The 26,182-nt window shown below is 39.1% G+C and overlaps 1 long non-coding RNA gene across 2 annotated transcripts in view; it reads left to right on the forward strand.

Moving 5' to 3' along the window:
* Positions 1–26,182, forward strand: part of LOC141548669 (uncharacterized) — a 679,315-nt gene that overhangs the window by 196,055 nt on the left and 457,078 nt on the right. For both annotated transcript variants that reach the window (XR_012484023.1, XR_012484024.1), the window contains exon 9: positions 5,404–5,629. This is a non-coding gene — a long non-coding RNA (uncharacterized LOC141548669). The remainder of the gene's footprint in view (positions 1–5,403; positions 5,630–26,182) is intronic.

Consider the following 26,182-nt stretch of genomic DNA (forward strand, 5'->3'; position numbering starts at 1 on the left):
TGAATGTTGAAAATTATCCATGGATATATTTTGAAAATCAAAACTTTAATTAAAATATTTTAAAAAATTAAAAATATGTTTGGTTCTTAGAGGTTATATAAGAAAGGAGTACTGGAAGTAGCTACAAAGAGGGGAGAATTCTAGAAGACAAATTGTGACTTAAAATACTAGCGTATTGGAGAGTTTGAAACTCTGACCCAAGAGCCAGGAAATGGCAGTAGAAATATCTATAGTGTTTTGCAAGGTTCAGTGAGTTTCACTGCCTTCTTGATGGAAGATGGTTAATGGGGACATTCTTTCTTTGGAGATGGAAGGAGAATTGGGCGGAATAGAGAAGGGTGATGTTTCATCTTTTCGTCACACGCGCACACACACTTTCTCCTTTCTGAAAGTTCTCAATTCATTGCATCTCTTTAGTGTCTAAATTGAAACAAATTCAAAATGCTTGAAATGATTGGAGATATCCATGAATGAAATTTAACTAAGGTTGGCAATCACTGATATAGACAAAGCATGTGAATGATGGACTGAATATTGGAGGAGAGTAGAAATGGGGTTGTAACTAGGCGTTTTTCTACTTGAGGCAAATACTATACTATAAACTGTGCCTGGGGGGAGGTGGGTAGAAATATGGCTTCATTTGAGGTTCGTTTTCAGGATAGGAAAGAGAAACTCTGGAATGCAGGTGTGAATTGAAGTCATTACTAGTGAGAGAGAAAAATCTAAGCTTATCTCAGCCTGCCACAAATTGCTTTCTATTTTAGTAAATTTTTCTTGCTAAGTAGGTGCTAAATAGTATTATTTCCAGTTGTTGAAGAATTTGGAGTGATATTGTTGCCCTCCATATTTAGCACTTTGGGGCAAAGCCCTGATTTACTCCATCATGGTCATAGCGCTGTGCATTAAAAGCACCTTTGCTTCTTCAGCATGACACAAGTCTCCTGTAGTGGTCTCTCACTGTTTCTTTCTTCCCAAATGATGGTGATTATGGAACAGCAAAACATTGGCCCTGGGGACATATGTAAAAGTAGGTAACAGGTATCTCAAATGTAGATTTATTCTGTGTTGCCTTATAATTTCCCAGTGGTCATGTGTATCCCCTGAACTCCTGATCCTGTTGTTGGCTGTTTTTGTGATGTATAGTGGCACGGTGTCATCTGTGTACTCGGAGACCCTATTATAGTGCTATATTTCACTGGAGCCCCCGCTTTCTCATGGCAGGTTACCATTATATATCATCAGAGCTCAGCCAGTAGGAGCAGGAATCCCAGAGAGGGCTTCTAAAAGTTTGGTAGAAAGAAAAAGTCTCTGCTTTATGAGGTGAGATGGAGAGGTATGGCTCATGGAAGACTAATTCTTCTTAACATTGGAATGATGGGTAAAACACAATAGTTGCTGCTCAGTTGGACCATGCTAGCTCCTACATCCTATACAATACAAGAGAAACCATAGCAAGTATTTATTAAGCACCTTCTGTGGGCAGAAGAACATGGTAAGTCCTGGGTAGACCTGGTGGGGAGATACAAAGCTTAGAGAAACAAAGGTCGGACTTTTATGGAGATTGCAGTCTAATGCAGCAGCAGAGATAATGATGGACCCCATGTGACATCATGAATTTCCATTAGAGAGTTAGGCAAGAAAACAGAGGATGATGAGTGAGGGGCAAGGGCTTTAACAGCTCGAAGTCTTCATGTAGGAGGTGGTACTGGAATTGGCCTTTAATGGACATGTGGAATAAAATACGCTATTGAATATAATTCCTAAGTCTGTATCAAATAAAAATATCAAATACTGGGTTGGAGTATAAAGCCTTTGGTACAGATAAAATGTGTCACCCAGGATAAGCCATTGATTGCCCCCTCAGGCAGTTAACAATTTAAATGGTAGAGTATGCTCTGTTTCCAGTGAGGAACCTTCACCACCCCTATCACCCCACTATCCATATAGTCTTAGCTATATTGATGTAATAAGATTATAAGGATTTATGGGAGATGAGTTTATAGAATTGGAAATAATGATTACGTGTAAACTCTGCCACCTACTCATCCTATTACCTTTCAATCATTCAGACAATAGTTATTCAAGTCCTGCTGTGCCCCATGCCCCATGCTGGTTGCTGGAAGAACAATGATAAGCAAGCTGGTCTTTGTACTCATGCTGCCTGTGGTCCAGGAAAAGAGGGATGACATATATGCATATTTATGATACAGAATGAGAGCAGCTGTCATTCTTAGGCAGTCCTTAGTTTTACCATCTTTAAAGTTGGTATTATATTACAAAAAGATCACTGCAGAGATTGCTTTTGTTCCTTTCTAGGGATCCAAAAGAGTGCATGTTGCTAGACCTACTCATTGGTTGGGATGTGGGGGGCGGGGGGGCGTGTAATCAATTGATTGGCTGGGTATGGGGAATAGTTTCTAAATATACCCATTTGAGATGGTGTTATATACCAAACATATGGATATTTCCCTGAATTTTTATTTTTCCTATCATGTTTGGCATGAAATATACAGATGTAATATTGGAGAAGAGAAATTATGAGTCCCTTATTTTAACCACAAAAAAACTCTAATTTTATTGCTTAGTGACATGTAGCTAAGTGTACCAAAATTTGTTGGATTCATTGCATTTATAAGGCTGTTTTGGGCCTTGCCAAATGTCTTGGATTCACCTCAGGATCCATCAAACTCTCCTGACAGTGACTCCTAAGAAATGGAGCTCGACCACAGAGGACACCAGGGCCTTGGGAGACTGGCTTTAGCTCTTAAATGGATGGCCTCATTTCCATCTGTCAAACCCCTGGAGTCATATCAAGTCCCATAAAGAGAGAAATCTTAGTAAAATTGTAGAATTGAGCTAGCAATTTTGTGATCACAAGGGTTAGGTATTATCCCCCCCTCTCCTGGTGCTACTGACCACAGGAAAGGTTCATTTGGGTTCTAATCTTAGCTCAGTAAGTGTATGGTATAATCAGAAGGACACTCTCTCTGGAGCTAGATGACCATGTGCTGAGTCACATCTCTGAGGCTGCCTTTGTAATTTTGGGCAAATCATTTAACGTCCCTAAAACTCAATTTTCTCATCTATATAATAAGGATGTTAGACTAGATGTCCTCTGAAGTCCCTTCCAGCTGTGGATGTAGAATCCTAGAAAAGTAGACTTCGAGGAAGAAGACCTGAATTTTAATTTTTGTTTTCCTACTTATTATCCATGTGACCTTGAGCAATTCACCTTGTCCTGTAAAATGAGGGTGTAGAACTTGATCATGGCCCCTAGATGGCGCCAGAGTCACAGAGTGCTGGACCTGGAGTGAGGAAGATTTGTCTTCCTGTTTTTAATCCAGCCTCAGAAGTTGACTAGTTGTGTGATCTCGGGCAAGTCACTTGACTCAGTTTGCCCCAGTTTGCTCATCTGTAAAATGAGCTGGAGAAGGAAATGGCAAACCAGTCCTTCTGGACTGCAGTGAAAACCCTATATGGGGTTATGAAGGGCCGGGCACAATTGAAAATGATTGAACAAAGGACTTGATCTCCCATCTGGCTCTGGATCCCCCGATCTGGGGTTTGTTTTGAATGGATTTCTTAGTAACTCTAGACCCCAGTTTGCTCATATGTAAACGGAGAAAGTGCAGTGACTGTCGTCTGTCACTTACTTCCCTCTAAACACCATTTGCATTCCCAGAATCTTTGTCTGATATAATATAATAAATATAATATAATATAATATAATAAATATAATATAATATAATATAATATAATATAATATAATATAATATAATATAATATAATATAATATAATATAATATAATATAATATAATATAATATAATATAATATAATTAATATAATATAATATAATTAATATAATATAATATAATTAATATAATATAATATAATAATATGATGTGGATGTCCTATAATGTGATGCTGGGAGAAGGTGGTAGGTCTGAAAATAATCCTGGGAAGCAGGCCTTCGAAAGGCTAAGGCTCTGACTCTGTATCAGTACCTGGTGCCTATATATAGTCTGCCTTCAACTAAGAGATTGAACATCTGGCATCTTCCCAAGATGGTTTCTGAATAAAGGAAAGTTGCTGAGGGACTTTATACCAAGAAGTCAGTTTTCTTAGTCTTCAGTATCTCCTGTGTGCCAGAATAAAGCAGTCCCCAGACTAAGAAGGCATGAAAAATCCCATTCATTTGGGGGATCTTTAACAGTGAAGGTAATGATAAGCTTAATGATGAGCTTAGGAGGAAATTTGAGATTTGGGGATATAACAAACAGAAGGAATCAGAACATCTGTGTATTGGAGGTGGCCAGTACAAAGTCCATGTCATCTGTGGGGAACAGCAAGTAAGCTAGTTTTTCTGGAAAGCTATATTTCATACAGTAATTTGAAAGTAATATGAGAGAATAGATTGAAGACAAATTATAAAGAGTTTCATATATCCAACAGGATGGTTTTATCTTTGGTTTGGTTTTTTATTTCATTTTAGGGGCAAGTAGGGGCCGTTGAGAGTCTTGAGCAAAAGAGCTAAATTAAGGTTAGGAATGCTTATAGGCACTTCCTGGCTGTGTGACCCTGGGCAAGTCACTTAACCCCAGCCTTAGGGGAAAAAAGGGAATGCTTGCTTATAGGAACTTTATTTTTTGATGCTTTCTTTAATTTTTCCACTAGTTTTCTTATAAATGTTCATTTGGAGCCATCCTGATTCTGAGTTATTAAAATGAAAGGCAAAGGCATTCTTCCACATCCCAGGCAATTGTAGTGTTTAGTCTTCCTCCAGAGAATAAGTGGAATGCTGAAACCAAGAACAATTAGTAAATGTAACTCCAAGACAGCAAGGATCCGGAACAGCTCTAGATATTGCTTTCTGGGGCCATTTCCTCTGGACGTAGAACTAAGGAGTGGGAAGTATTAAAGAATGAAGAGACCAAAGATTTATTCCCATTCTTCTTGCCCAATAGGAATCCTCTAAACCATTGAATGGAGGTAGTGAAAATGCCCAACAAGGAAAACTGGGATCAGGGAAGGCCCTTTGGACCTTCATCCCACACACTATTTGATATCAAGTTGTGCATATGTGAGTGTGTTCAATTTTCAAAAGAAAGCTACCCATTAGTTTTTGAAGTTTGTAAAAAAAAAAAAAAAAAGATTTTTTTTCTTCACACTACTAGGAAGGAACATCTGAATTGAGTTCTTAATGGTCCTGTGAGGCTCATGCTCTTAATTAGCTTTGAAGCTTTTTGACATTGACACATGAAATGTTTTGTTCATTTGCTATTCAACCTGCTGCTATTGTGCATCCCTTTCCCCAACTGCCCAGTACCTGTCATACTTTCTTCGGTGTCAGAAATAAAAAATAAATAATAATGGTGCTGAAATTATATGTGTCTTCCCTCAGGGAAAAACAAAGAAGTGAATTCGGCACTGGACATTGATAGAGAAGAGAAGAAGGCTTGGGGGAGTCTGCTGAAACAACTAGTGACAAGAGGATTGTAGAGACGGAGCAGGGAGCATGGAAGGCAGGTGGCTGATAGGCAAAGCTGGTGCGGCCCTCCAAGTCTGGATGAGCCAACAGGGAAGTGACTGAAGATGAGTATGTCGATCCCCAGACACCCTTCAAATAGGTAAAAATTGGAAGGAAAGATAGCTAGTACATGATATAATATTTCTCTCTCTTGTGCCACCAAATGAGGCAGTATTGCGTATCTTGTAAGTGTAGGGATGGCTAAGAAAAAGTGGTAGGCCAGCAAAAAAATATCATCAGATAGATATTTTAAGAAATTTGACCTAAACACTGGCTAAACTTTCCCAGAAATCCTCGATAGCCTCCCAGTCTTATAGACCTGGTGTCTTGTTTTATAAAAAAGGAATCTATTAGCAAAGCATGTACCTAAAAGAATCGGAATAGGATGGCTAACATCACAAACAGCTACCACGAGAGTCCTTTTTCTCTCCACTGTAGCGTCTCCTGTTTCCGTTATTCATATTCCCTTTGAACTGTACAGACATTGGATTCTAGTTTTAAAGGTTGGGATAAATTAGATTCTGTTGGATTCTGGGACTTCACTGGATCAGAGATCCAGATATTGAGGCTTGAAGTGCACCTCAGAAATCATCCAGCGCAACCTGATCACTTTACATATATGTTGCACACATGAGGAAACTGAGACAGCAGGCCAAAAGATTCATCCAAGGATACAGAGAGTAAATGATTGAACCGTAATATGAACCTAGGCCATCTGATTCCCAGCAAAGGCCATGCTGCCTTTGACATTGCTTTAGGAGCTTCACTTGGGCAGCTGACTTGTCCACTCAAGTCAGGGGAGCAATTTCTTCAAGGGTAAGACTTCTCTACGGCAGTAAGGAATATGAGGTGTAAGAGAAGGTATTTCTCCAATGTGTAGAGCTCCCCACATATGTACTCTCTCCACTGAGTAGATCACCACTTTTCAGTGATGTAATAATAGATGAATCTAAAGGAGCTGTATTAAGGAGAGTATTAAGCATCCATTTAATAAAGAGGTTAGAGCTTAAGCGACTAAAGCAGAATCCCATAGGTAATAGGGATCAGATGTGAACTCTAGACCAAGGTCTTCTTGACTCTACGCTTAGTCGTACCCACATGTCAGACTACTCTTCGGCAAGAAATACAAATATAAAAATGTAAAACATGATTGTTGGGCAGCTCCACCAGGTTCAGTTTGCTTTAGCAAGAGACCAAGCACACCACTATATCAAATAAAATGGCATGTTGGCAAAAACAAATAAAATAGTTCCTTGATTTGGATTCTGATTTAATTTTTCTCCCCAAATAACAAAGATTTGAAACATTCAAAAGATCATTACCCAGCTGTGCATGTCAGAACACTTTGTTCTTAGGACTGTGTTGATATGATGGAATCAGACTGGCGATTTCATCCCCAGTTCCTGTAGAGAGTCCTAGTAATGGCTGATCACAGGATAATCCTGGAAGCTCACAGTCAGAGAATCTTAGAAGTAGGAGGGAACCATAGACATTTAGTTGAAACTGTATCTTCCCCAAATTCCCTCAACCATATCTCCAACATGTAGACTTTCAGTCTTTGTTTAAAGGCTTTTGCCCAGATGAAAACCACTAGCTCCAGAGGCAGCATGTTGTACTTCAGGAATGCTTCACTTGTTATTTAGTGTTTCATGCCATCAAACCTAAAATTGCATGTTTGGAACTTGTGTTTATTGCTTCTAGTTCTGCCCTCTGGGGCCAAACAGAACTGTCTAATTCTTCTTCTTCCAATTATAGCCTTTCAGTTACATGAAGATAGATATCATGTCCTCATCCTCTTACTCCCTAGCCCCCATCTTCTCTCATGCGAGGTTGATCTGATGGGGTCATTCATGTAGCTGAAATAATTGGGCCACTATCGCTTGAGGATATTTTTTCCAGCACACTGTCTTGAAAGTCTTGTAAAAGTTCTCAAGCTTTCAAGAAATTTGCACAGCATAGATATGAGTAGTTATTACTGCTGGGCGACCTCAGGGCTAGAAATGGCACTATCCCTCCTGGCTTCAAAGTTAGCATCTCCTTTTGTCTCATTGCTGTACCCTACCTGCTGCTTTGAAAAGCATTTCTAGACAAACATGTTTTTGTTTTCAGCCTTAGCTCATGCACTTTCAATGCTGTCAAATCAAATGTGTGTGTGTGTGTGTACAAATATATATATATATATATATACATATATATATATATATATATACATATATATATATATATATATATATATATATATATATATATATATATATATATATATATATATATAATGATACCTCTGCTTTATTTAGCCTCTTCTTTATTTGTCCAGACTCAGAGTTGTGTCCTGGGAGGGAATAGTCCAAGAGATATTGCTCATTTCCAAAAATCACACCTGATTCTCTTATGAAGACTCTAGGAGAAAATGCATATTCAAGTAGTAGCTAGAGAGAAAGCCAGAAAATGAAGTCCCTGTCTGGAATGCCATCCCACATCCCCTCCACTCAAAGAACCTAGTTTCTTTCAAAGTACCCCCAGGTTCCCACTCTGCTCCTTCTCTTCTTCTGGCTACCTTCACCCCCCTTAGTCATTAACATTCACTGTTCTTGAAATCAATTCATGTTACTTTGAATATACTTTATGTTTATTAACTTATCTGCATGTTGTATTCCCTCCAGTAGAATACACATTCTTTGAGGGCATGTGCTAGTTCATTTTGGCCGTTGTGTTCCTAGCACCTAGCACTAATCTATGTCTGTTGAAGTAGAAAAGAGAGATTTTGTATGTGGCAGAGAAATTCTGATTGAGGGCTTTGGTGGCCAAATTGTTACAAGGTAAAAAGTTTCTCTTCGTCTTAACACAATGAGATGTGATCTTTAATTCAATCCCAAGTAATCTACTTGTGCTTTAAGGGGGAAGGAAAGATCACTTAATGTTCTCTGCTAATTTCATTTTTTTTCCTCTGTATTTTCTTGATCTATTCTCTAATCTTCTTTTAACCTGTGTTTTTTTCTTTTTTCTTTTTCTTTTCTTTTCTTTTTTTTTTTTTTGCTGAACTGCAAGTAAATGAATGAATGAATAAATGAATAAATAAATAAATGAAAGGAAGAAAAAAGAAAGAAGACAACAACTGCCAACAATAAATGAGGCTTCCCATAGGTCATTATTCTTGTACATAGTTTCTAAATTGGAAAAGTGCTTGCTAACTCCGCTTGCCTGAATGTGTATTATTTAATTTTCATGTCTCCATTTATGACCCTTGATCTAATTATTTGTCGTGGGGATGAAAACAATAATTCTAGTTTACATTATTCGTCCTGCTTAACATTCCTGTGGTGGCCTTTCCCTGTTATTTTTGGTGATAAAAGGCGATCGCTAAAGTGCTGTTCTGATTAGCTGAATTCTCGGCACTTTAACATATTGGATCAATCAAAGTGACAAATAGGAACATGAAAATTACAGTGCTGGTTATGCTTACAGTTATTCCAAGGGAAAGGCACATTTTCAACAGCGTAAGTTAGCTAAGATGTAATGGCATGTTGTTTTTTTTTTCACTGCCAATCTGTTGTTTAGTTGCCAAATAGAGAGAGCAAGGCAATCACCAAATTGAAAAAAGAAACTGAAGCCCATCGCCTGTTTGATAGCCTTCTCCAGGACTTCCAGTAGAGTTTTCAGAAAGATTAATCTATTGTTTCTTTTGATATCTTTTACTGACAGTTAAGAATCATTGCCCTAGCTTTTCCAGCTGCCAAAGTGATATTCCTCACCTAAAGTTTGGACCATGCCTCCCTGCTGCTCCCAAAGCTTCATTGCTTCTTTCTTACTTTCAGGATAAGATACAACATGTTCTGTTTGACATTTGAAGCTCTTCTCAGCCTGGCTCTAACCTCGCTTTCTCAGTTCATTTTATATTCCTTCCCCTTGTACATTCATCATTCCAGAAAAACAGCCTCCTTGTTTCTCATATGCAACGTTTCATCTTCTACTTTCATGCTTTTACACAGGTCATCCTCGCTTCCTTGAATGTCCTCCTTCTCCTTTCTAATTCCTGAAATTATTAGCTGTCTTTCCAGCATGGCTCAAGTATCACATCTTACGAGAGGACTCTTCCCATTGATTTTGCTATTGACGCTCTTCCTAGCCCACCCCCTCCCCATTACATTAAATCTACTCTATATTCATTTTGCATTACCTTATATGTACACATGTTGTTACTTCTACTATTGTCTCCTCCCTCCACCAAGACTGTAAGCTCCAGAGGACAAAAACTGTTCTGGCTTTGTTCTTTGTATCCCTAACGCTGAGCATTATAAAGTAGGTCCTTAAGAATGTTTATTCCATTGAAATTATCTTTTTGAAGATATCTGACAAATCTGATATTTTCCACATCTACTAAAAGAATAAGAGACAGGGTTATGTAGCATATAAAGACTGGGTTCAAGTGTTGGCCTTGAGCATTTGATTAATTGTAACTTTAAGCAGCTCTCTTAAGACTGAAGTTGCAGAATATTTACTGACTGACTAATTGATTGTTTGACCAGACCTTTCCCACACCAATGAAATCATAAATCTGAACCAAACAAACAGACCGCACTGCTAGGAAATTCAAGGAGAGTGATTTCTTTACCACACATGTAAAAATATGATCGATGGCCAGAGTAAAAGTGATAGTTTGATTGTAGTGGATGGTACTAGGGAAGATATCAGGGAAACCATGTTCTAGTCTCAGGTAGTAGTTATCTAGAGAATTTGGGACATGTGATCAATCCCACTGGACCTTAGTTTTCTCATCTGTAAGATGATACTTACCTCCCATTTGTAAAGATGGGCCTCAGAATTAGGATTAGCTGATTAGCGATCTCATTGATATGGGGGCTCCCTCTAGTAACGAGTATCACTGTCATTTCCATGTTCCCATGAAGCCACCACTGAGAATTGTTCCAGTGCTCTGTAATCCTTTGTCTGTGTCATCAGTTATTCCTTGGGTGCTAGGACAGTGCCCAGGCTGTCTACCTGTTATTCATTGCTCTTACTAGGAGTGTGGCCCATGTCCTTTTCTGGTAACATTTGCTTCATGATTTACTATGACTTTTTTTTAAAGCTCATCATTGCATTTTCTATAGGCTGTTTCTTGTGTACACTTATGTGTGCCATCTCTCCATTGCCCATTGTTTTCTTCAGAATTTGTTTTTCTCAGATCAGGTGTCCCTAACTTGTATTGTAAATCATAGCCAGACCTTTTTGAAAGTCTCATGAAACCAATGAATGCCTTTTTAGAATAAGACAATTCCTGATTGAAGGAACTTCTAAATTTCATTTAGAGGGTTAGTGAAAATAAAGATGTCATTGTTTTTCCCACCCGTATTCAAGTACTCTGTGAAATCTATCCATATACTCATAGGCTAGGAACCTGTGCTTTGGAGATCATAGCGATCCATTATTTCCAGCTATATGAAATCAGTGGAATAATATTGATGATTATAGACAAAACACAGTAGCTCTTAAATTTACATGGTAAAAAGTATAATGTATTTACAAGGAAAAGCAATTTGTAAATAATAGAGAATAAAAGTTGCATGTACATTCTATTTTTCTGTTCTCATATGATAAAGCCCATTTTTTGCCGTTAAGTTCAGAATTTTTTTTAAGAATACTACTGCTAAAAAGTGTGCATGTGTGTGTATGAGGATGCAACTTGACATAGTTGAAAACATTGATTGATTTCCCTTTGTAAGATATATCCATGAACTAAGTCCTTGGGGACTAACTCAATGGGCTGCTCATCTAACTTCATGGCCTTCTCAACACAATGTTCATCAGTCTGGTGAAGATGAAATGAGTTAGCAGGTTATTATAGTACTAATTGCAGCATGGATTTACTAAGGATATGTTATGAATGAGGGTAAGTCAGGGAGCATTCAGACCCCTCTACAGTGGTAAACACACGTGGTAAAGTCAGGTCCCCTGGAGCCACCCATCTCATGCATCCAGAGATGTGCAAAGAGAAGAAAGGTGGAAGCTACAATGGGGGTGAATTGCTAAGAGCAAGGTGGGCTGAGGAGACACTTTATGACTGTACCTTCAAAATTGGCAGGGTGGTGAAGGTGTACTTAGAGGAAGAAACTGAGTAGCCTGGTGGCCAGCCCCCAGAGAGGGACTGATCTCTTCTTAACCAAGATGGCAGAAAGCAAGGCAGAAGAAAAGGCCCTTTTACAAATAGGGAAATAAATATCAAGGTGAAAAGTAGCTTCTGTGCATGTCTGAAATCTGGAGAGACTACAGATCATACAGTTATCTTTTCAACTATTCTCTCTGCTTACTCCTCCCTCAAATACACATCCTAGGCCTAGGTGATATGATTGAAACAGTATATATGGAGTCTCCAAACTCTTCTTGACATTCCATAGATTTTAGAGTAAAATTATCTAGAAATGATCAAAGATTTGACTTTTGAGTGCCTAAAATGTCTCATATATGAACTTTAGACAGGCCTCTCTAATGGATATTTCCTATGAAGTTAAAGGGTAACTCTGAACCTTTTTTTAAAAAAATGAATTGTTTTTAAATATCTTACCTTAGTTCCTGCAAGGTTTTTTTTTCATTTTTCTTTTCTCCCCAAGACTACTAGAGGACAGAAGTGTTCTGGGGGCAAACTGGCCTAGCCAAGGTAAAGAGACCTAATTGAAATAAACAAAATCTGTTACAAAGCTCATTATGTCAAGCTAACATATTTCTCACAGAAATGATTCAACAGCAGATAAAGGAAGAGTAAATGAAAAAAAGGCATAAAAAGCCCAGAAATTTTCTCCCATGCTCTGAATCCTAAGCACCAAGTGTGACATCAAAAACATTCAAAAAGGAAAAAAAAAAGGAAACTTGTTGAAACCAAAGCACTAGAGTGATTTAGAGGAGGGGGATGAAATGACCCCCTAGGGTGAGAGAAATGGATTACTAAAAACCAGTTATCTTTCTCTTTCAGAAGATGGCCGAATGCGTTTTTGGGGGCAGAGGGAAGCAGAGAAACACAGAGAGACTGAGACAGGTACACAGAAAGATACCAATATGGAGATAAATCCAGATACAGGACACACACACACACACACACACACACACACACACACACACCAACAAAGAGAGATGGAGACCACCTAGACACACATAGAGGTGGAGACAGAAACACAGATTAGACACAGATAGACAAAGACACTAACACAGTGAGGCAGAGACAAACAGAAGGCTGAGAAGTCTTCTGTTCTCTAAACCTATTGAAAGACAGACCTGTGGATCCCCAGTACTTTGCAAGCTGACTTGTGAAGGCTCATGCTAATGAGGAGCTGGGAAGCTGCTGGTCTCAACCCCTGCACTTGCAGCCCTGTATTTATCCTGCTGGTCATTTCTTACAGAACAATAATATTCCATATCATTCATATACCACAATTTACTCAGCCATTCTCCAATGGATGGGTATCCATTCAATTTCCAGTTTCTAGCCACTACAAAAAAGGCTGCCACAAACATTTTGCACATATGGGTCCCTTTCCCTTTCCCTTCTTTAAGATCTCTTTGGGATATAAGCCCAGTAGGAGCACTGCTGGATCAAAGGGGATGCACATTTTGATAACTTTTTGGGCATAGTTCCAAATTGCTCTTCAGAATCATTGGATCTGTTCACAACTCCACCAACAATGCATCATTGTCCCAGTTTTCCCACATCCCCTCCAACATTCATCATTATTTGTTCCTGTCATCTTAGCCAATCTGACAGGTGTGTAATGATATCTCAGAGTTGTCTTAATTTGCATTTCTCTGATCAGTAGTGACTTGGAACACTCTTTCATATGAGTGGAAATAGTTTCAATTTCATCATCTGAGAATTGTCTGTTCATATCCTTTGACCATTTATCAATTGGAGAATGGTTTGGTTTCTTATAAATTAGAGTCAGTTCTCTATATATTTTGGAAATGAGGCCTTAATCAGAACCTTTAACTGTAAAAATGTTTTCCCAATTTATTGTTTCCCTTCTAATCTTGTCTGAATTTGTTTTGTTTGTACAAAAGCTTTTTAACTTGATATAATCAAAATTTTCTATTCTGTGATCAGTAATGATCTCTAGTTCTTCTTTGGTCATAAATTCCTTCCTCTTCCACAGGTCTGAGAGGTAGACTATCCTATGTTCTTCTAATTTATTTATAATCTCATTCTTTATGCCTAGATGATGAACCCATTTTGATCTTATCTTGGTGTACAGTGTTAAGTGTGAATCCATACCTAGTTTCTGCCATATTAGTTTCCAATTTTCCCAGTAGTTTTTGTCAAATAGTGAATTCTTATCCCAAAAGTTGGGATCTTTGGGTTTGTCAAAGATTAGATTGCTATTTTTATTCACTATCTTGCCCTGTGAACCTAACCTATGCCACTGATCAACTAGTCTATTTCTTAGCCAATACCAAATGGTTTTGGTGACTGCTGCTTTATAATATAGTTTTAGATCAGGTACAGCTAGGCCCCCTTCATCTGATTTTTTTTTTCATTAGTTCCCTTGAAAGTCTTCACCTTTTAGTTTTTTGGGAATCTGATTGGTATAGCACTAAATAAATAGATTAGATTATGAAGTATTGTCAGCTTTAGTATAATCGCTGAGCCGCTTTATTTTTGGCTGAATCAGTGACACTAATTGTGTGTGTGTGTGTGTGTGTGTGTGTGTGTGTGTGTGTGTGTGTGTGTGTATAATATCTTATTTTTCCCAATTAGATATGTTAAAACAATTTTAAGCTTTTTAAAAAATTTTAATTTCACATTCTATTCTTCTGTTCCTGCTCCCCCAAAAATGTAAATAATCTAATATAGGTTATAGAATACTATTCCACAATGATACTATTTTTTCTAAAATTTCACTGACATAACCTTTGAGAGCAAAGCCCTGATAAAGCTTGTCTATGAGTTCCTCCTTTCCATCCCAATCTGCTCCATTTTCTGCTATGTTTGCTTTTACTCTTTCTGGTCTGGGGCTGAGATCAGAAATTGGAGCCCCAATGTCACATGTGAGCACACATTAATAAACAGCTATATGAATCACCTTCACTGTTACTGTGATATACCTAGTATATCCTGGACTGGCTGCCATTCTGGGGACAGGAATCTTACTTCCCAATCACCCTCCATTCCCAATGTTAAGTGATAAAATAGTTCATTAGACAAATACTGCTCCTTAATGCAGCAGGTGGCATTGTTCTGAAAATAAAATGGGGGTCAACAATAGCACCAAGTTTCACAAGCTGAAATTTCTTCCTTATAATTGAATCAAAAAATAAATTAACAGCCCAACTTCCTTGAATATACTATAATTTGTAAATTCTGCCTTCTGTTCAGAGAAGAAAGTGGCAACTGGTCTTGATAGTGCAAATTGGTTCAAAGAGATGAACTAAATAATTAGTGCCCTAAAATTTGGGGGTGATTTGTGCATGTCTATAACAACAAGTTATTAGAGTTGCAGCATGGCATAGTAGGTAGAGGACTGACTGCCTTGGGAGGCTGAAAGAGCTGGATTAAAATCCTGTCTCTGACACTTAGTACCTGTGTGACCCTGGACAAGATATTTAAGCTTTTTAAGCCTCGGTTTCCTCAACTTTAAAATAGAGGAAATTGTAGCCATTGAAGCTACCTGTCAGGGTTGGAGGAGGGTTTTAATGTTGCACTCTATGTAGACCACTTGGAAGACTTTAAAGAACTCTTTAAATGTTGCCAGCAGCAGTAGCAGCAGCATTTAAATATTAGTCTATGCCTTTTAATCATTTTCCATTTCTGTTGTAGAGAGCTGACTTTGTATATATTAGTTTAAATATTATCTCCTTTATTAGATTGTAACCTTTTTTGTGGGCAGGGATTATTCTTTGCTTCTTTTTGGATGTCTGGCACTTAGTGCTGGCACATAGTAGGTGTTGAATAAATCTTGGTTAATTGATTGGCTATACTGATGCTCTTGGACAGTTCACATCCATTCAACATGTGTTTATTCAGTACATATTACTTGAATCAATGAATCAGGTTTATTTCAGGCCTATTATGTGTCATGAACTATGATTAGTAAAGCAGCCTACTAATTTGGAGGGGGGGACACAAAATTTCAAGAGCTTATATTTTCCTACTAGAAACAGCAAATATATATAAATCCAATAAACAGTCATTCAATGGAGAGAAAAAATACAAGTAGATTGAGGGGGGGTAAGGCTAGAGATTAGGAAATATCTTATATAGGAGGTGACATGGAAGTCACCTTGGAGTTCCTTGAAGGAAGCCCGAGATTACACGTGGGTATGAGTTTGGAGAAAGAGTTTCTGTAAATGTATGGAGTCAGACCATAGAGTGCTGCTAAAAGAGGCAGCAAGGAAGCTCATTTAAATGTAGAGTGCTTTATGAGAATCATGGGAAATCAGCATGAAAAGATAGATTGTAGCCAGGTTATGAAGAACTTTAAATGCAGACAAGTATGTTTGCATTTTAACCTAGTAGCACAGTAGGGACCCACTGCAGCCTCTTAAGCAGGAAAATGAGGCAGTCAGAACTCTGCTTTAGAATCTGAACATCCTAGTTTTAATAGGAATCACCTTGTTATGTGTGGGCCCCATATTTGGGACCAGGAACAATTGGTGGACACTGCAAAGAGGTGAATGGAGGCTTGATATCGGGGAAAAGCTTCCTAACTCTTGGAGAGGTCTCAAAGTGGCATGGCCTCCATGGGGAGGCAGTATGGACCTCCTCAGGAAAGGTCTTTGAAAAAAGCCTAGATAGCCCCTTTTTGAGTTTCTTTATTCAGATGCAGACTAGACAGCCGCAGGGGGCCTTATAGCTCTGTGCTTCTGTGCTTATTTCTAATCCCTGTTCTTAAAGGACTCACTGCTTAATTGAGTAAGCATGATGACCACAAGCAAGAGATAGCTGGAAAGAATCCTCAAGTGTCTGAAAATATATTACTCCTTCACATCACCACTGCAGTGTCTGTTCATGGTGTTGTGGTGTGTACTTGTGTTCTTAAAAACTCCTCTGGTGCATCAGAGTCCAGTCTGGTGGCTCCTCCCAAACATGAAAGGATTCAAGTGTAGAACCTAGTGATAGCGGCCTAAAGTGGCTCTTGTCAAAGGACCATTGCCTTATTATGTATATAGTCTGAGGTCCATTGCCAACTTGCCCATAGGATATTCAGTGTTTTGATCATTTGATCCATGAGGACCAAATGAAATGTTTGTAAAGTGCTTATCACAGTGCCTGATACATAGTAGGTACTTCATAAATGTTACTTCCTTTCTTCTGTTCCCATGACAACTTTCAAAGCACATTCATTGAGTTGTGGAGGAGTTGGGAGCTGTGTGACTAGAGTTGGTACAACACTGATAAAATGTGACTCCTATGCACACTTTGGATCCCTATGAGGCTAATCATCTTTAAACTTTGACCTATAGCTTTGCCCCACCCATCTCACCCAACCCCTTTGTTCTGTTTTATTCTCTCATTTTCCAACTCCCTCTTCAGGGTGGATCTAAAAACAGCCAGAGGCTCCTTTTCTTCTGGTCATTGTTTTCTATGCTATCCATGGGTAACTGAACTTTAAGATGATGAGCACAGTGCATCTGAGCAATGATTAACTTTTATCATAGAGAAATAGGTATTATTATTATTTTAGATTCTAGTTCTCTAAGCTCCTCATTAGCACCACGACTAAAGACTTGATTCATTGAGCCCAAGAACCCTATAGGATTTAGACTATATCATTCATTCATTCATACATTCAATAAGCATTTATTATGTGCTGAACTCGGTGCTAGATGAGAAAAAAGGAAAATAATTTCTTCCCTGAAGAAGCCTACCCTTGAAGTCCATGTGATCCCACAAAGTGTCTTTTTTAAACATAGAGAAGGCCCCAGCAGTAAGTAAGGAGAAGTCCAGCTGGGGAAGAATTGGCTTAGGACTATACAGGAAGTAGATACTTACCAGGCTCAAGAAGGTTTGACATCACAACCTAAGCTCTCTAGAATTACCCTAAAAGAGGACTGGTCTGTGATTCTGAAACTTTGACATAATCTATAAAGAATGCTTCAAAAGCCTTGAAACCCTATGTAAATTCCAGTTATTATCATAATCTTTGTTATTTCCCCTTCAAGGGGCCTAGTAACTCCACAATCCAGAGATGGACAAATTAGTGACGGAGAGTTGGCATCAAGAGTACAGTAGTGGCAACTGGACCGATGCCAAGAAGTCTACCACTTTACCTTTATTTACCCCAGACTATCATTAACAGTCTTTCATATATACTGAGCTTGGAATGTAATATTATTCATATATTTATAATATACATTTTTCTTCAAGAATGCTGCTTTCATAATGGATACATTCATTCCAATTTTTAAACCATTGTGTTTGCAAGTACTTTCTGGTGATAATATTCCCTTAGACGTCCAGAACCACAGACTCTTCAACCTAGAAAAGACCAGGGACTTCACCAACTATTTCATTAACTCTGTAACTTAGCAGGAATGATCCATCACACCATGCCTTTTAAGGGGGCATCCACATTTTGTATGGTGTGAATTTAAGGCCCTTCACCATCCTGGTGAAACTGCTTTGGATATTTTCTAGATCATCAATGTCTTTCTTAAAACAGGGTGCCAAGGAGTGAACCCAGAAACCTCTGTTGCTTCCTCTAATTCCTAACTAAAATCTCACCATTTACAGGAAGCCTTCCTTAACTGCACTTAATTACAGGGTTTTCTCTCTGTTGATTATTTCCTAATTATCCCGTATATAAATTGCTTTGTATGTATCTGTTTGCATGTTGTCTCACTCATTAAATTGTAAGCTACTTAAGGGTATGAACTATCTTTTGCCTCTTTTTATTTCCCCAGCACTCAGCATAGTGCCTGGTACATGGCAGACATTTAATAAATATTTATTGAATGAATGAATGACACCAGACTATCTGCTTTCTTTGGCTAGGAAATGCAAAAAGTCCACCATTTACTGTCATTATGCTCATATAAAGCGGAGAGAATGAGTTTGTAGGAAAGAACCTAACCGTCACCTTCAGGAATCATGTTACCTGTTGAGGCAAGGACTGCAAAACCTAGTGGTTTGTGGAAGGAAAATCACAGCTGACTCCGTTGGCCAGCTGCTTCTCCATGACAGTTTGAGAGGCAAAAAACTGACATAACCCAATGGTGGAAGGTGAAGTACCATAGACAGAAACCACCAGGGATAATGTTAGGCACATTCATTTGCAACGGGATCCCTTGGTGCATTGGAAAGTACCATCCATAGCAGTGCTATTTAACTCTGAGCTCCTGTGTGTTAACTCCACGATGTAGTTTCCATAGTGAGTAGACCAAGGAGCCATGAAATCAGATGATTATAAATGTGGTCAGTTTTTAATAGACAGACATCTCATAAGTACTCAATGAACTGTCAAAATACATGTCAAGGAAACAGTGAAAACTCAGCAAATATGTGTGGCCAACTGTATAACAGTCTTGGGTTTTTTCCCCTGAATAGTCTTGCCAATTTAAAGAAGAAGATACAGTTATGAAAGGACAATTATTCTTCAAATAAATGTTTTCCCCAAAATATACAGATTTGGGCCTGATACTCAGAGTCCAGGGCATGACAGCCCTTCAGTGCCAAAGGAGGAAACTGAGGCCCTGAGAAGACAAGGAACATCTCCAGAATCCTGAAACACATAAGGGGCATCCAGATTGATCTTGTTACTTCTTTGTATTTTCTTTCCTCTTGGCTTCCTGCTTTGCTCCTCTCCAAGTTTTTCTTTTTTCCTTGTCTCCTTCCTTTCTTATACATTGTTTTTCCCATTTCCCTTTATATATTTTCTGGATTCAATTTCTTTTATGTCTAACTTTTGCTTTCTCAACTTCCCCTGCCATTTTTCTATGGATCAGCATCGGATTATAGATTTTGAGCCCAGAGAGACCTCAGGTCTCATCTGGTGGTAGGTCCACCACAGGGACTTTCCTCGGCCTTAAAACCTGTGGCCATGATGCAGGCCCAGTCCAGCTTCTCTTCTGGGATTGAGTCAACCCAGACACCCAGCCCAGAGGACTCCGAAAGTCTTGCCATGTGGAGGCCAGTTCATTAAGAAGCATGGAAAGGAGATACACCTAAAGCAAACTGAATCAAATGGAAGATGGTTTTTTTCTTTTTTAAAAATCCAAACTACAGACAGTAGTCTCTCAAGCTGGTTTGGCCACTTTATAGATTGTTGGAGGGGAGGCAGAAGAAATATGTATCATAATAAAAGAAATTAAGCCTATTGTCAAAGCCCCAAACAGCCACGTGAAAGACATGCTTTTGACACGTTACTAGCTCTAAGCCACAAGAGGGACTGACCATGTCATTCCCCTCTTCAAGAGACTTCCTTATTGCTTCTACATCTCAAGAAAAAATATGACTCCTTTGTTTTTCCATTTAAATCCCTTTACAATCTGGCTCCATCCTTTTTTCAGTCCTTAATGCAAGATGTCCTCCTTCACTCAAACTCCAGTCCAACTAGTCTATTCATTGTCTCTATCCAAAATGCTACCTCCTTCCTCCAGCGGGGCCATCTCCAGTCATGCTGATCTCCGTGTTGCCACTGGATCCAGATGGCTTCAGAGGAGAGAGTGAGGCTGCTGACTTTGCGCAGCCCCTCCCTCAGTTCAATTCACATGCTCCTCACAGCATTTACTTCCTGATCTCATATTCCTCTTTGAGAACAAAGGGCAAACAGTCCTTCCTCTGAGCTTTCCATGCTCTATGTCTAGAAGGCTATCTCTCTTCAACACAGCATCTGGAGATCTTGCCCTCCCTACTCCTGTGAACTCAAGTGTGACTTCCTCTGGGAGGCCTTTGCCATGCATCCAGGTGTTAATAACCTTCCACCCATCTGAAGTTACCTTATATTTCTTTTGTTTACCTTTTAGATATACCTAGATTCGAAATGCTGTTTCTCTCCCACCCTCCATATCCCTAAAATAGGATGATGGAATAGGCTGTATTGTCCTTTGTTGTTATATCTATCCCTAGCTTCTAACACAGCAGTTGGTATGTAGTAAGTGCTTACAAAATGCTTGTGGAATGAATGAAAATATGGCTTAAAACTTCAGTCCTTTCTTTACTGAGAAAAGTCCTGTGAGTATTGCTATATTCTTAGGGAGCCCTTCCATCCCTTTATCTTGAAGGCATCCGGGTTTCCCAAAACAAGGTTAGGAAAATGCTAGCTCCATTGTGGACAGATTCGTAGGCTCTGAGACCTTCAGAGGCCGCCTGTCCCAAGATGAGGAAACTGAGGCTTAGAGAGGCCACACGGGTTAGAAGTATGTGAGCTTAAGCCCTCTGACTCCCAGTCGAGGTTCTTTCCAAAGTGCTGCACTTAGGACCAGGCCATTTCTAGTCAGGTTAACAACTCAGGACGTGTGCTTTGAAGGTAGGGCTCATTTTTCATTTGCCATTACAAATGCCAGTAAATTCTGCCAGTAAATACAGGAGGTTTGTCATGTTTTGGAAGATGAGCCAATTCTCCTGAAGACGGCCCCCTTGGAGCTTAATTGTAAATTAAGTCTTCATTGTTCACCCGACCTAGAAGATACACAGGGTAAACCATTGGAGAAGTGTGCTGAATTGAATAATTGATACAATTTGGCGCATGTTAGTGCTGAGAGAACATCTTCAAATATAGAAATTTTAATTGAGTAATAGTTCACATGTAATTATGAAAGTTTGACTTGTTTATTACAAGGTGTTTGTATCCTCAGTTAAGATGATTTCAGGAAAATCAGGAATGATCTCATTCATTAGTAATCCAGCATCTGATCTGCATGCCTTCTTTTTTTATTAAAAAACCCAAACTCAAACCCAAGAAATTCCATGGTATGAATAAAAAAAATTACAGGCACCTATATAGATCTTTAAGGTTTGTAAAACACTTTACAGAATTTTCTCTTTTCCTCATGAATATGAGTTACTGGTATCGAGCTTTATCTCCATTTTACATTGAGGTAGAGAAGAAAACAGATACCGAACATGATGATGGAGGAGTGCAAAAGGATGCATTAATGACACAATTGTGTCCCTGAGACACATCTGGCTGAAATGACTTGCTCCTTGTCCTTTGCAGCTGATCGCAAAGCCGTTTTTTTTTTTTTTTGTTTGTTTGTTTGTTTGTTTGTTTGTTTGTTTTTGGTTTTAAATGATGATTTTTTTCAGGAGCTATTGGGTATCTTTGATCCAGTTGTATTTACTGTCTTAGCATAGCTGCTGCCAATGGGTATTACACGGTTATAATTCAGAAATGGAATATGAACACACAGTTCATTAGATAAATTTCACAAATAGAAGATGGCATTTTGTGGGGTGGGGAGAAAAGGAAGAATGATTAGAGAGCAGCTTCTCCCAAAAGAATCCTGAGGTTTTAGTGAACCACAAAGTCATCCTAAGCCAAAATTATGATAGGCGGTCCAAAAAGCTGTTGGGATCTTGGACTGTATTAAGAGAGATATACTCAGATAGCATTTACTAAGCATCTGTTGTGTGACAGATGCTGCACTAAGTTCTGGGGATAAAAGAAAGGCAAAAGCTTCAAGCTGGTCCTTCCTCTCTAGAAGCTTATAGTCTAATGAGCTTCTAGCCATGAGGTGCTGATCAGTTCTGCTATTCTCTGCTGTCATCAGATTGCAGCTGGACTATTGACCTTAGTTCTGGGGGTCATGTTTTAAGAAGGCCAGTGATAAATTGATGAGTAATTGGAGTGGAGCAATCAGGATAGTGAAGGGTCTGGAGTCTGTACTCCAGAAGGAACTATTGAAGGAACCAAGACTATTTAGCCTGGAGATGAGAAGAAAGACAGAAGGAACACGAGAGTTGGGCTTAAACATCTGAACAGTTATCACCTAGAAGTTAGATTGACCCCAGTGTGGGGAACCAGGAACAGGATGGAGCACTCACTGGGAAGTAGCTATAGGCTTGATGTCAGAAAAATTCTCCCCAACTTCAGGAAGGAAATCATTTTCCTGAGTTGGTTGAATTATATGGCCGCTGGGCTTCCTTACAATCCTGCTGGTCTCTGACCACAAGGACGGGCTAAACTTGCTAACGCCCTTAAAACTTTAGAGGTGTGAGTGCTCTCCCCTGGAAACCGGGCCAACAGTCCCTTGGCCAACTGCCCCGTGGCCCTTGTTGCCTACATATTTGGTCACCAAAGCCAAAATCACAGGAGAAGAACTTCAAGCTTGTTTGTACCTGCCCACCTCCTTGGCATCCAGCTCTGTGCTCAGCAGGAATTCAATAAATCCAGTATGGTCAGACATGGCCATGGGCACAGGGCATCTGCCCTCAGGTGTGCTACTACTAAGCAGAGATAAGTGGCATGGGTTCATCTAGTAGGGATACTTTCTTATGTAGACTGTGACTGCCCTGGAGAGGAGTAAATGGGAATGTGCTTTTGTGCATTTTGGATTGGTCATTCAAAGGATTCCATCCCCAAGAATGGTTGAAGGATTAGGAGACAGACATGGGGAGTGGATGAAGTCCTTGATTTGGCTAAAGGATTTGGACTCAAATTCTGTTTCCACAACTTAAAACTCATATAGTTTTGGGCATAACTTTTAACCACTCTGGACCTCAGTCTCCTCCTTTGAAAAATAAGGGAGGAGAGAGCTAGATGACCTTTAAAATAACTTAGAGTTATGTGTGAGGGTCTTAATTGTTAAGGTGATGTTGGTTTGTGAGTCCCCTTCATTAGCTCCTCTCTCTGCTTTTGGGCCCCTGACTCACTCCTCTTAGGATCTTTTCTGTGTCCCTTTCCCATAAATGCTAAGAATTTCCTAATTTATATGAAGATATTATCTGACAGAAGAGCAACGTGCTCCTCCCAAGAGTACTTGTATTTTAAGAATGGACTCTGAAAGTCAGAAAAAATAATGAAAAGCTAGAGGCATGAACCCTGAAGGGTAGAATCTCAGGCTTATGAATGCAAGATCAAGGGGACGGTGAACCTGATGAGTAGGCATTGGCCTACTGGCTTGATTTGAGGAAAGGGGAGGGAGAGAATGATAGTTCCACTCTCCCACCTAGAAACATCACCCTCATGTTTATCCATGATGCCTGAAATGATCCTATATATATATATATATATATTCCTAGTCTCCCACGTTAAAATTCAGATATTTCAAATCACAGAAGTTATTGTCAGGTAAGCCCTTATGGAAGGAATACAGTGGGTGATGGAGCACAACATAGCATGCCCAGATCAGGCTGGAGGAAAAAGTGAGCTGTTGGAATAGAGGAATAGGACAGGTAGGTGGCAGGAAAAAAGAGTCTCCACTGGTTTCCTCAACTCACTGAGCTAGCCCCAGGCAAAGGTTTGGGCAGATAGCTCTGCCCACTCTCACCTCCGGTCTCCCAAATCAGAATGCTGGAACTTGGCCAAAAAGCCAACTGGATTGAAGAGGAGGCAGAGAGAAGGTGTTTGATCACGTGCTTTGTCTCTTCTTTATGGAAGTAGTTACAAAATCCAATAGCATGGCATTTTCAGAGATGCACTGGGAAAATGCCAAGCAGATATCTGAGCTTGAGTTGACATAGATGTTTGCAACACAGTTTTCAGATTTGAAAGCAGCTGTATGTGAAATATGTCAAATGATCCCTTTGTGCATTTGTAAAGATCAAAGGAGTGACATGGGAGATGAAACAACCCTGGCTCTATCATGGCAGGAAGAACCTTTGATCATACATTAGAATTCCCAATGCAATCTGTTCCTTCAATCTGTCCCTTTGCATAGTCTCCACCACAAGTGTGCCCATTTGATATCTTAATGGACCCCCTTCCATATGTCCACTCTTGTGAGACTTCCCATTGCCAGAGCACATTCATATACCAAGGAAACTGATTAATGTCCTTCCATATTAAGACTTGCAATGCCTAATTTTTGAAATCTGTGAATGGAGGGAAAAGCTATAAGGCCTTTGCTGACCCTTGGATCTGTTGCCTGGAAGCAGCATAGATGTAATCCTGGGTGCTTCATGGCTGTGAAGAGTGGATGCTCAAGCAACTCCAACCAAAAGAGAGGCTTTTTATATAGGCCTAGATGGGACCATGTTGCCTGGCTTCTCAGGGCCAGCCTTACGAGGTGCTTAGAAGCTCATCATCAGCTTGGCCACAGAGAAAGGAATTTTTTCAGCAGTAGCAAAGGTGTAATCTGTATCATTGAAGAGATTCCTCCTAATCAGAAAATCATGGCTCCTTGAAGTATTGAATAAGCTTGGAGACTAGGTAGGTGCAAGCTGAGATAGTACTAAGCATCTCCCAGAGTCTGCCGTATAGCTATCATCTAGGAGAGGATCTCATTCTCCTCTCTCAGAAGAGGTCTCAAAAACTAACATTGGCTGAAATTGTGGTTTGTTTTTTAAAGATATATGGAAGTACTCACAGGAGTGTTCCTGGAATAAGGAAGGGTGATTTGTGCAGTAGGTCCTGTCGAATACAAGATATTTAACCCTTGTAAAGGGTTGCCAGGATGTGAACACAGGAGCGTGTGGGTGTTTTCCTGTTGTTTTTAACAAAGTCAGTTATGGTGCTCAAAGTTTAAGAAGGCAAATTTAGACAGCCTTATGATACAAAGCAACAAAAGCTAAACAATTTGTTATTGTGATGTATCACAGTAAAATTTATTGTGACTTTTTCCCTATGCCACTTAAAATGAAAAACATGTATATGTGGCCATGGCTTTTCATTTTATTGCCTTTTGTTTTCATTTCTTTCATTCCCTCCCCACCAGGGAAATCCACAAAGTTAAATAGTAGTACATTAATGCTATAAAAATAATGTTTATAGATAAAATAACTTTTTGTGACTATATGTAATGAAAACAAACGAGAACAAGTACCAGACTGACCTTATTAGTCTAGTTTTATGGAATCATTGAGGGAAAAATGCTTCTATCAGAAATGGCTATATCAAAGCTAAAAACAGGGGTGAGGAAAGGCTTTTCATGAGGAGTAGTTATATTAACTTTGAGGATTGTCTAGTATGAGATATTTAACCCTTGTAAAACCCCCAGGAGAAAATTAATCAATAGATATTTACTCTAATATTCTAGTAGAAGGGCAGCTAGGTGGTGGTGTAGTGGATTCAGTTCCCAGCTTGAAGTCAGGAAAATGACTTCAAATCTGGCCTTAAATCAAATACTAACTACGTGACCCTGGCCAAGTCACTTAACACTATAAATTCTGGAGCTGACTGTAACTCAGATCATGAGTTTCTTGGAGGAAAATTCAGACTTTTATTGAAGAAAGTAGGAAAAACCTTCAGATTCTATGGGAATAATCTAAACAACATTTCTTTTGAGTATCAAGTGGAAGTGATCTATAGATTTAAGGGATTAGATTTGGTAGATAGAATGCCTAAAGAACTGTGGACAGAGGTTTACAGTCCAACAGGATGTGTCAACAAAAACAATTCTAAAGAAAAAGATCAAGAAAAAAAATTGGCTTTCTGATGAAGCTTTAAAATAGCTGAGGAAAGAAAGCAAAAGACAATGGAGAAAAGGAAAGATATACCCAACTGATTAAAGAATCCCAAAGAATAGCAAGGAGAGATAAGAAGATTTTCTTAAATGAGAAGTGCAAAGAAGTAGA

The sequence above is a fragment of the Sminthopsis crassicaudata genome, chromosome X (genome assembly GCF_048593235.1).
Source record: "Sminthopsis crassicaudata isolate SCR6 chromosome X, ASM4859323v1, whole genome shotgun sequence".
Classification (NCBI taxonomy): domain Eukaryota; kingdom Metazoa; phylum Chordata; class Mammalia; order Dasyuromorphia; family Dasyuridae; genus Sminthopsis; species Sminthopsis crassicaudata.